Source organism: Equus asinus, chromosome 4 (genome assembly GCF_041296235.1).
Source record: "Equus asinus isolate D_3611 breed Donkey chromosome 4, EquAss-T2T_v2, whole genome shotgun sequence".
Lineage (NCBI taxonomy): Eukaryota > Metazoa > Chordata > Mammalia > Perissodactyla > Equidae > Equus > Equus asinus.
The window spans coordinates 116292118-116304642 of record NC_091793.1 but is presented as its reverse complement, the minus strand read 5'-3'; the positions used below and the strand labels follow the sequence as shown (position 1 = coordinate 116304642).

The window sequence follows — 12525 nt, the reverse complement described above, 5'->3', positions numbered from 1 at the left end:
GTGAAACAAACAAAAAAATTGATAATTTTCTAGTAACTCCAAAGGCAATCAGCAGGATAAACATGCTAGTTTCAAGTGGAAAAGGGAACCCAAAATGCTGTTGTCTGGTATTTCTAAGCCTTTCGTTTTCACAGTGATTTGAACTTGATATCAGATGCCAGATCCAAAAGCCAGTCAGTTCTAATTTCTTCAGTATCTTTTCACTGAACATGATGAAACTGGATGCCACTTTCTATGAGACTTCTTCAGGGTTTATAAGAATTAAAGTTCTTATTCTTGGTTATGAAAGTTTTGTGGTCATTTGATGAGCACTTCTTCCAGTTGTCTAATAGAACTACATGTTTCTCTAGAGTTTGGTTGCTGTTAATCAGAATAGCAAAAGTGGTGGGAAGGACACTAAAAGTAAAATTTTCTCTATTTTATCTGAAAGTTAAGAATTTTACATAGAAAATTGACTAGCTTGTACTAAACCCAAGTTTCACGTTTTTTGTGAGTTGTCTGTCAATATAACACTTCAATATTAAGAGATGCTTGTGAGAATACTATTTTCGTTGACCTTTTGTTATTGATTAGGTGCATTATTCATTATTATCCTTCTTGAAGATTTGATAGGTTTAAGTCAAGCAACCAATGAATGATCTTTAACAAGTGTCAATTTCTCTACAATCCTAGAAAGCCATGGGAAGAAATAAAAGCATTTAATAATTGATATGTTGAAGAATCTGTAAAAAGTCGAACAATCACAAGCTCTTCTCTTTCCCATGATTTCCACATCCTTATTGTGTGCTTGGGCTAAAAAAATCCTTTCCTATTTGAATGATACTTGTTATAGTCTGGGATTGCTGTCTTTTCTCTTTATTGCCTTTACTTTTTTAATTCTTTCCCAGTTGATTTTCTCCCATTTCTATAACTTTTATTTCTTGCTCTCCTCCTTCAGCTCCTGACTTTTATTTAATATTGCTCATAGACTACCTTTTCTTCAAGAGCATAATTCCCAGCTTCCGTAGCAGTTAACTTGTCTTCCTGCCACCTAGAATTGTGACCAGAGGTGTTATTAAAGACAGAGAAAATCAGGTTTTCAGCAGCTGATGTTTCTTCTGGGCCCTACTCTTACTCTGGAGACGGAGTATAAAGTAAAGTTGCCTTTTAATATTTGGAAGCTGAATTTAGGAAAGGAGAGTTTGTTTTTTTCCCCCAGAGTAGTAATGATGGCTGTAAAAACTGGGTTGTTGTAGAATTTAAGATCTTGGTTCATTCCTTGTCTTTGTTTTGATCTGCTTAGAAAGTTTCTCTTTTCTTTACCCATTGGTTTCTACTATATATTTATATATTTTTAACCTGGTGTGTTTTTCTTCGTTTTACTTATGCTACTCTTCTTCAATAAAACTACTTTTGTTCTTTATTGTGGTACACAGCAGTCACCACTAGTGTGACCTTGGAGGAATTTCTTGATTCTCCGAGTCTCAATTTACTCATCTGCAAAATGGGAATAATAACACCTATGTGGCAAAGATTATTGTTTTGAAAATAAAATGCGACATTGCATTAAAGCCCCTAAAACAGTACCTGGCACATTGCAATTACTCAGGAAGTGGTAACAGTTGATGATGATGATGATGATGATGTATCTAGTTTGATAGTATTCTTTTTCTTTCTCTTTATCTCATTTTCAATTGTTTTTCTTCTAATCTGGGACTGAGATGTGAACTCAGCACATTTTGACCAGCCTAATCTTTCCCTGAACTATGCTCCACCCTTAAATTAAATGTTTTAGAACCAGCTTTACATTCAAGGAATATAGAAATATGTACTCTTCCACCCTCTACTTATGATTCTTCTAAATGTGATTGATAACCCTTGATCATATCCTAGCCTATCAAAAGTTCTACAATTTGTTCCTCTGGAAAACACATGCAATATGAAGTTTTTATAGAGTTGTATTAATATTACATCCTTCTCAAGTTCTAGTATTTTCCCCAGCCTTTCCGTTTCATGCTGTTATAGATTTATCTTAATGAAAACTGACAACCTTCCAAATTCATGTTCTTTTATCATGATATTGTTGTAATTCTGATCATATATGTAAACATCTTAAAGTTTCTATGTAAAAATATAACCATCCTCCCTGATTCTTTATTAACTGCTATATTTTAAAGATATTTCTTGCTCCGATTCAATTAGTGTACTTTTATTTCTTCAGGAGATGAAATTATCACACAGTTTCAAAATTTAATCATTTGATAATTAGATTGATGATCCTCTTGGAGGTTCAGAATATGAGTGAGAGAAATGCATTAAAGACACTTATGAAATTATGATAATAAGCATGGCATTTTTGAGTCAAGGGTAGACTATTTAATGAAGTACTAAAGTTAAATAAAAGTTTTGACAGCAAAAAAACTCCTCAGTTTATTTCATTATTTTTCATTACTTTCCTCAATTAGTCCTAAAAAACAGACTTGAAATTAGGAGACAAATAAAGAATAGCAAGTGGAAAAAAAATTCATTTTAGGTATCCAGTATGGATCATAGTGACTGTAATTTATCTTTTTCCCTGACAGTTATAAGTTATTAAACAGCCCACTTTAATATAGTAATGAAAAAATTGCCCTCAAGAGGTTGAAAAGAAGAGCACTCAAGTAACAGGTGTTCTCCTTGAGATTATTCTAAGCGTTCAGAATATAGCACTTTAAACATTAATAAAAAGTGTGAGATTATATTTTTGTTAGTGTTGATAATGATGATACAGGTGTTTGATGGGCTTAAAGAGCAGCCAGGATGTTTTGTTAGGTGAGCTGAGAGAAGGAAAGGGGATGACGCAGAAGGGTTACAGGTGTGCCAGGCCTTCAGAAAACCTGCTCTGTTTACACAACAGATTCATTTGTTCATTAGTTCCAACAAACATACACTGAGTGCCTATTATACCTAAGGCCTGGGATGGGGGTCTTAGGTGCACAAATGTTGAGAGGACATGCTTCTTGCCTTCCAAGTACTCATAGTCAAAGAGCATACGATTCACAAACAACTAATGCCCAGCTATACTTAATAAATAACACAAACTAAATGGTATTAGTCGCAGAAGAAAATGGAAGACTTCATGGAGGAGGTGCCATTCAAGCTGGGAAAAGGGTTAGATTTCCCTGTTGGAGATGGTTGTGGGGGTGTGGGGAAGTGATCCAGGTACAGCAAAATGGCTTCTGCAGAGACATGATAATGAGCAAGCCCAAAATATGTATAGGGGACAGTGCTTGATTTAATTTGGCCAAAGTATTGCATATGCTATATAATGAAGATGCAAAAGCAAGGTAAGAGCAAAAGAAGAAAGGATCTTGACTGCCTGAGTAAAGAACCTGAGCTTCACTAACAGCAGGCTGCAGGGAGCCCTAAAAAAACCTTTTAGCATGATCAGAGAGGTGTTTTGGGCAACCTGGTGACAGTGGCTGAATGGGTTGAACAAGGGGAGGCCCAAAGCTGTGAAAATAACCAGGAGTCTATTATGATGGTCTGGTGGAGCCATGATGAACCAGTGAACTAAAGCAGGAGCAGCAGGAATGGACAGCAGGGGACAGATGGGAGATGTCCTGCAGGTGTGGATCTGGGCTGGGAGTGAAGGAAGTCAGTGGTGACTCAGAGATTCTAAACCTGGGTGATATGGAGAAGGTGATGCCGTGATAAAAAGCAGGAAGAGAAACTGGTTAAGTCAAGATTCTAAGTGGAGTCACATATAATTTGTGGAGCTTGATGCAAAATGATAAAGTGGAACCCTGCCTGGAGGTGGAGAAGTTAATCTTCCATTCCCAAGGTGTGCTGCCCCTACTCACAGCAGACATACTGAGTGGCTTGCTGAATGCGCCATAGTGGTGCCAGCTCTGGGTGGGGATGACCACAGCCTTGCTCCTCCCTGTGGTAGTGTGGGGCATGCAACTGACCCTCCCTACAGTCCCACCCAGACCCCAACCAGGAGCAGAGGGCAATGGCAGATGTGGAATGTGGGCCCTCTTCCCCAACCAGTGTGACCTGGTTGTGGCTCCCAGTTCCAGGGCAGGATTGAGGGGTAGGCTGGGTGTGGTCCAGGACACTAGGGAGCAGGGATCAGTGACCAAGAATCTCCTGGGCAGGCAGTGAGAGGGGAGACTGAATGTGAGCCGAGGTTCCCAGCTCTGGGCTCGTATGCCTTTGTCCCATTGGACTTCACTTATAAAACACAAATTCACAGATAAAATTATTAAGAATTTCACACAGCACAGCGTTAAACTCAAGCAGGGGGCTGCTGAGCAAGTGCACTGGTCACGTGCCCATGAAGTGCTGATTCTGAGTCGTATTGAGTTTTAGGTGGAGAAGTTCAGTTTTATTCTAGCCTAGTGTCTACTGCTTTCACATGGCCTCAGCTCCATCCTAATTAGATTACATGCCATTTTCAATGCCTAGATAGTGCTTTTCTATTTCTGTGCTTTTCATCCTTTCTGCCATGACTACTCTTTCTCCATCTTTGCTCATTCAGATCTTGCTCTGCCTTCTCATGATGTAAGAAGGGAGAGCTGATTGCTAATCCTTGAAGAAAGGAGATGGAAAACAAAGCAAAACATTATACAGAAAGTTGTATTTAAGAATGCATTGTACAATACTGTATTATATACTTATTATTATTAGATAATACAAATGATATTTAATAATTCATTTTCACTTGTTTCATTTTAGAGTGATCTCCATTGAAATAACTACATTTAAAAGTCTTTGGTCTCAGAAGGGATTAATTTCATGTATCCAGAAAATTCAGTGATGAATTCATTGCTTGGTGAGCTAGTGCCGACAGCCATGGGTCTACAGTTCTGTGACGCATTTACTGAGATTTGCATAAAAGGCAGATGTTGATCCCACTCCAACACTATATTATAAAGGTGTTTTGTGAAACCTTATTTCAGCTTTGCACAAAGGTTTTAGAAATTCCCCCAAGCCCACAGACGTGTTCACTAGCCCAGAACCAGGATTGATTTTGTGCTCAAAGCAGGAAACATTTGCTGTTTCAGCCCCTCTTCCTGACAGACACACGATCACGATAAACACAGTGACAAATTGCATTTGCTGCTTTGTACATGAGGATAGATTACAAAAAAGTACAGTTCCTACAGAATCATGGGGAGGTAATTTAAGGTTAACTTAATTTTTTCCCACCCCATAAGCTAAATGTTTACTAATCTGACCACTTTATTTTGGTTCCTGAGGTTTGGGTCACCTGTTTATTTACAAGGCTGGCTTAATTTGGAAGTGAGTGTTTCATGTTTAATATAGTGTTGAAGAGTCACATGAAGCTTTCTTCTGAAATAGCTTTGAGTTGTTTTATGGGAAAGTCAACAAGATCCTTGAGGTCCACTCCTTGCTACTTTACTCACTTATTTTAAGGGTGGTGTTTTGCAGTATAACCACATTCTTTCGCAAAGTGGAATATGAATCATAAAAAAGCAGTTTAGTCATAAACTAGTGGGTTGCATTTATAGTATTTTAGGAGAAACTTTGGTTCCTGGTCATTTATAGGCATTCAGGCTAAATTTGTTTATTTATTTATTATTTTTAGGATTAAAAGAGTAAAGCAGTTTTCATGGCATTAGAAAAATGCATATTTTCTATAATTCCAAGGGTTTCTTATTAGTTGGTTGCTTTCAATGACTGAACACTGGTTTCACACATTAATGATAAATTCTGTTTCCTATCATAAAGTATAGCTTTAGGCTGTTGTAAATTTAGAACAAAAAATATTTTTTCACCTGAGTGAAAAAATGAGGAACCTTTGGGATACCTCTTTAGGGTGTCAATTTTTTAAAAAATTAAACGTAATGCTAGAAGGGAAACTGAAGCTCCACTGTTGATTAACAATTACTGCATTTCTGGAGCACTAACTATGAGCTAGGGATCAGGTCATTAGCAAGCATTGCCTCTTTTAATTCTCTCACTAATCCCCAGAGGTAGCTATTACTATCCCCATTTTGCAGGAGGAGAAACTGAGGCTTGGAGGGGTTAAGTAATTTGCTCAAAGTCGCTCAGCTGGTAAGTGCGGGAGCTGGGATTCAAACTGAGATCTTCAGCTGCAGTACTTTCATGCCCGGCCACTCCCAGTGTGGCCTCTACTGACCATTACCTATTGTATGCACACTCACATCCATCCCTCTGCCCTCCCTTTTTCTCTGCCAGTTCAAATCCTGTCACCCCACAAAGCCCATCTTCAGGAAACTCTTGGAATCCCTGCCCCATCTCACCCAAACTGGACATGAGCTCTCCCCACTTTGGACTTCTGTAATGCTTTAATGTGTTCCTTTCTATTTTCTTAGTATTCTAAGTATTTGGGTACTTAAATGACCTCTAGGCTTTGAACTCAAGATCATGATCATGACTTCTCATTTCATCTCTTGAATGCATCTTTTAACTCTTTGGACCTTATTTTGTAGACTTTTTTTTTAAATAGGGCTCATGAAGCCCAGATAACTGGTGAATTATCTGAATTGCTTTTCTGTATTAATCATATCTTCATTTTAATTGCTGGACCCCTACCTTCCTGCCCCCTCCATTGCTTTTTTTGTTTTTTTCTTTTACTGCATTCCATGTGGAGACCATGTTATATAGAAAGCAGACTGCCACTGACCAAATAGAAACAACTAGCAGCAGCCCACTGCCAGCTTCTTCTAGGCAAAGCATAGGATGGAGCATGACCATTTTGGCTAACTGAATTTTCTAGTTTTCTCCTGACTACCCCATTCATACAATACAGCTTATTGAAGGTAAAACACTCCTTCTGGCATTAGGCCTTGCAGACTTAGGATTTTTTCTTTGAACATCCTTTCAGGTATGGGAGATTATATTGACCAACCTTATAACTATTTATAATGGGCCTTATGAAGCCCTATTTTTATACTGACCAACCTTATAATTATTTTTCAGGAGCAGTGCACTTTCAAGTTTATTGGTTATTTATCTTGTGTTTCACATACTCTCAGAAGCTTTCATAAAGTTCAAACTTCTGAGATGGTTGCCTTTATATCCTACCCTTTCCAAGTTGTAGTTATTAGATGTCCATTCCATGGGGCGTGTCCAAGTGAGAACCATCTCCTTCCCTTCTGTTCCTTATAGTTGTCACCAATAAATTGGGCTGGTTGCTACACCTCCTCCTTGTCTCACCTCCCAGATGAAATAATAAACTTTTTAAGCATCAACAGAACAGCTACTCTTGTTGTATAGAAATTGACTGCTACCCCTAGATCTAAAGAGGAGGGTGCAACTAGCAGAGCCCTGAGAAAGAGCTCCAGTGGAGGGGAGAGCCAGAGCTGTGGCCCTGGAGGGAGAAACTCAGCCACCGGCAAACGATGACCTGGACAAGAGGGAGCCATAGAAATGTTACCCTCCTCACACCCTCTACCTCCTGTCAGTGCCACTCATTGGTTGAGCCCAGCCCTGGTTGAGGCCAAGAGGGCAAAGGAAGCCCTGGTGCAGCAGTTCATAGGATTCAGCCTTCTGGCATAGAATAGGGCAGAGAAAGGTGGCAAGGGCATCTGGAGAGCCAAATGGGGACTATCCAGAGTCACCAGGGATATTAGTTTACTCACCAGGAATGTAAGTGTGAGTAGAGGCCAAGTCAGGTAGGAATATCCTTCTTTGACGTCAACACTAAATTCCGTCAGTATATAGAGCATAGTGATTGAAGTCTGTTGAAAATGAGTTCAGAAATGCCATCATGGTATTTGGCTGTCTTATTCTCTCCAAGTAATTCTGTTCATTCCCAATCTCCTGTTTCCCAGAAGAAACCCTATAGGAGGTAGCCTGGGCCAAACACTCCTGCAGAGAAGGGATGACTTTGGTCTAGTTCATGGAACCTTTTCCCTGCACTACCCGGTCAAGCCTATTTGTTTGAGAATTGAATTCTTAGATTACAAGTCACTTTGTTAAACTGTAAAAGACATCAGAGTATAAAAGAACTTGCTCTAGATTTGGGGATAGGAATTTTAGATTCTATTTCCAGTTCTCCCTTAGTTTTTTCAGCTATAACATAGGGATAATATGTCTGAACATGTTTTTTGTAAGGATCTAATCATTAAATCTAATCATTAGATTCTAGTGAGATAATGGGAAGACATATTCAAAAGGATAAAGTAAGAAATGCAAGGCTTTATTAATATTTTTAAGTGCATAGTCCAACAGGCTTTATTCACAGGGCCTGGCCCTGGAAAGGACTTTGCACATAAAGGAGAATTTTGACTTAAGATGTGGTAGTACTTGTATTGACTATATCATCTCATTTTGTGTATTTTTTTCTTTTTGAGGAAGATTAGCCCTGAGCTAACTGCTGCCAATCTTCCTCTCTTTTTGCTGAAGAAGACCGGTCCTGAGCTAATATCCGTGCCCATCTTCCTCTACTTTATTTGTGGGACGCCTGCCACAGCATGGCTTGTCAAGCAGTGCCATGTCCGCACCCGGGATCCGAACCAGCAAACCCTGGGCCGCTGAAGTGGAACGTGTGAACTTAACTGTTGCACCACCGGGCTGGCCCCTATTTTCTGTATTCTTGATATTCTGGTGTTTGGGGCCTTGATCCCAGAGAGATTTTCCTTCCCAGGGCTTGCAAATGACTGGAGATAGCAACTACTGCCCTGCAAGCATGCCTTTGATATACAAACCAACCAACCCAGAGCCCACATCCTCAACTCTCTCCTTTATCAAACTCTCACACACCAAGCCAGTATTCCCCTTGCCCTAAGTCATCCCAGGCCCAGGTACTGGGCAACAAGGGAGCACCCTAGAGTCCAGAGTCCATCGAAATTATTCCAACTATCCAATCCTAGTCTGACTCAGGGAACCTACCGTCCTTCACCTATTCCTTCCAGAGAGAACCCCAGTAAAGGCTCTAGGCCACGCTCTGCCCTCTTCCCTTCTGCCTTCTGACGGACCCTGGCCCGTCCCCATGTGGCTCTGCGTGGTACACTGTGCCTCCTGTTTCTAGGTATTTGTGACTATAAACATCTTTCTTGATGACAGTCATTTCCATATCTGCATGTCTTACCATACCTGATTCAAATAAATCCCGGGTACATTTTAACACATACACCATGTATGCACCACACATACATGATGCCTTATGCACAGGTAATGATTACTTTGAAATGTAATCAAGTGCTTTAATGAACATTAGACTGTCATTTACTGACCATAATACATATTCTTCATATGACAATCATAAAAAAAGTGATGTTAAATTTTTTTACTGTCGATCAGTATGCCTATTTTTCTAGTATAATATGTAATCCCCAAGTATCCATTGGGTTTCTGTGCTATAAATTCACATATGAAGTCTCCAGATTGATCATTTGTAGTTTAATTCTCAAAATCCTGGGCATTTTTAAAAAATGACGGGATTTGGATCCAGTACTTGTAAAATAAATTCTAGCCACTGACATTAAAGGATAAATGAACACTAAACCTCAGTGTTTCTAATCAGGCTCTAATAATTTATTAGGCTAGGTGGAATCTATACACAATTTTATTTTAAACGTGTTGACTATTTACCAAATCAAAGATAGGCTTTCTTTATTTTATGTTTTCTGTTTGGACGTGGTGTTAATTTTAATACTATGTGTTATCCTTTTTGTACTTATGCTGCCAATATTAATTTATCAGATTATCAGAATGTTTTAACCTGTACTTTTTTCAATTTAAAGCAATTGGATGGTACTCCTTTTTCATTTAAATGGCTGTGCACAGTTTAACGAGCTAATAGTTTTTATGGATATTTGGCAACTTAATGTACCTGATTGCATATTTAAAGTTTTAATAACGGCTGTAATGGAATTAAGAACCGTAGGCTTGGGACATTGTGGGAAAGATTATCCCAGGGTTGCTAAGGAAACCAGTCTGGATTTTTATTCTTTTCTGCATAAGGTCCTCTGGAAAAGTGAAGCCATAATCCCCTGTCTCAAATGGCCACCTTTGTGGGGTACCCACATTTTCCCCTCAGCCTCTTCCTCCTTTTGCTTCCAGAAGACCACTAAGTGAGAGGGTGTATGCTCTGCACAGCTGTTAAGGCTGGCTTCTTTTTTTCTTCAGGTATGTGAGACTGGGGTCAGATTCTTTTCTCACTTGCTCTTCTGTGAGCACTGGCGTTGAAAGCCCGGGACAGCCATAGCTTCTCTTTTTTATCACGGCCCAGAGATTATCATGCAGAGAAGCAAGGAGGAGAGGAGCCAGTGGCAGTGAATCTGCTAGGCATTGACCAAGTGGGCAGAGGAGCACAGAATCTCTGGAGGGGAGGCTGATAGCACAGCTGGGAGCTGAGGTATCTCTCCCCTCTCCTCTCCTTTGCCGTCTATTTCTTAAATGAAGAAACAAGAGGAACCGTTTCTGATTTAGTCTCACCTTTTTGCCATGCCTGCTGTGGGAAGGAAAGCCGGAAAGGAACTGACACTCAGGGAGTGCCTATAATTTAAAATAGAAAGGGCAGGAAAACATTTTTCCACCTCTGATGAACTGAATTGAGATGATCTGCTATGTTAAAGGACAAAAAAGTCAGCTGGGGAAAGAGGAGCCCCTGTCATCGTAGGCATGTTTCATACTTAAGACCTTGGGATTCTGTTGAAGAAACAACCAGTTTTATTCTTTAGAGACAGCCTTGAAATAATCAGGATCAAGCATTCATGTATGAAGCAATATAATAATATTAATCATTTCTCATAGGAACCTTGTGAGGCTGTATAATTTAATGCAAATTATATGGAAATTATTATATGTTTTTCCTCTTCTTCTCCCCAAAGGCCCCCCATACCTAGTTGTATATTCTAGTTGTAGATCCTTCTGGTTGTGCTATATGTAAATTATTTAATGTAAAATTATATAGAAAGATATGAAGGTATAAAATTAAATAGATATGTTTTCTCTTTAGCAATTGAAGCCAAAATTTACTCCTAAGCTGCCTCCTCTCTTTACTTTTGGCTATTGATCAGATCCTCCTCCTTGAATGCTAGCTTCTGGCTCTATAGTAGATCTGGCATATAGTAGGTCCTTTGTAAATCGTGTTTGAATGAAGAGAAGAGCCCTATTATAGTTTTTATTTCGTCTCAAGACTGACACGTACTCATGGAACCATTATGTAGGTTAGAGTTTCTCAACAGTGTCACTATTGACATTTTAGACCAGATAATTCTTTGTTAGGGGGTTGGGGGACTGACCTGTGCATTATAAGATGTTTAATAGCATCCCTGGTGTCTACCCACTAAATGCTTGCCCAGTTGTGACAATTAATGTCTCTGGACATTGTTAAATGTCCCCTGGGGGCAACATCCCCACGCCCACTTTTTGGAAACCACTGATGTAAGACAATTTGCCAACAACCATGTACTGCCTTGAGAATATTCATAACTACTAATGTAGCACTTCCAGATTACCCTAATGAAATATTTATGGGTATGTGCAAAGATTTGTCTATATGAATACTCATTGTAGTATTATTTAATAATGTAAAATTATCAATCCAAACATCCAACTAGAGGGTTGGATAAATAGATTATGATACATCATAAAATGGAATATTTGATCAGAGGAAATTGCTCACAAAATATTAAGTGAACAAAGCATATTAGAAGACCATGGCATCCCAGTTTTCTTAACAATCACAGCAATAAAAGCATGAGAGAATGGCTTGAGTTCAGAATCAAACAGATTGGATTTGATTCCCAGTCCCACCACCTAAGAGTTGTGTCATATTTTACTTCTGTAGTTGTTAGTTTCCGCAATCCTAAAATGAGGATAATGATACCTATTTTAAAAGGTTGAATTAAATAAAATTATTTATGAAAAGTGCTTAACATGCTGTTTGTTACATTGTGAGGACTCAGTAAAAAGTAATTGGAATGGTGCCTGGGGAAAGGCTGAAAGATGATATGCCAAAACGTTAATAGAGGTGATCTCAGATTTGCGGTCTGAAGAGTAATTTTTCTCCTTTATTTTGTTTCCTTTTATGTATTTTTCCAAAATTTCCACATATATATTCATTAATAGTTAAGGGTAACTGTAGGTTACTTTAAGAGATGTACCTTCTAAGTTCAGTGGCACAGTGGTAACACAACAGAAGCTTATTTCTCACTCTTCTGAAGCTCTGCACAGGTCTTCCTCAATGATGGGTAGCTCTCCTTCAAGAGGGGATTCTTTCCTTCCTGGGTCTCCATACCTTCAACTCGGGGCTTCAACATCTGGTCAGCAGATGAGGGGAGAGAGAAATGGACAATTGAAGTGGGAGGATTTTTTGGGTCAGGTCTGGAAGTGGCACATATCATTTCCTGTTCCCATTTCATTGTCTTTCTAGACTCTAGAACTCAGGCATGTGGCCATACCTAACTGCAGGGAGCCTGGCAATTGTGGCTTAGTCCTGCCCTAAAGTGCATCCCAGCTCCAAGTCCCATCCAGTCACTACAGGCAGCTCAAAGTCCAGGACCTTCAAGTGGTGAGCCATCTTCTCCAGTAGATCCTCCTGGTTTCCACAGGCTGGCTTATGTG

The 12525-nt window shown here is 39.3% G+C and overlaps 1 protein-coding gene across 1 annotated transcript in view; it reads left to right on the top strand.

Moving 5' to 3' along the window:
• Positions 1–12525, top strand: part of PDE11A (phosphodiesterase 11A) — a 383893-nt gene that overhangs the window by 1953 nt on the left and 369415 nt on the right. The window lies entirely within an intron of this gene.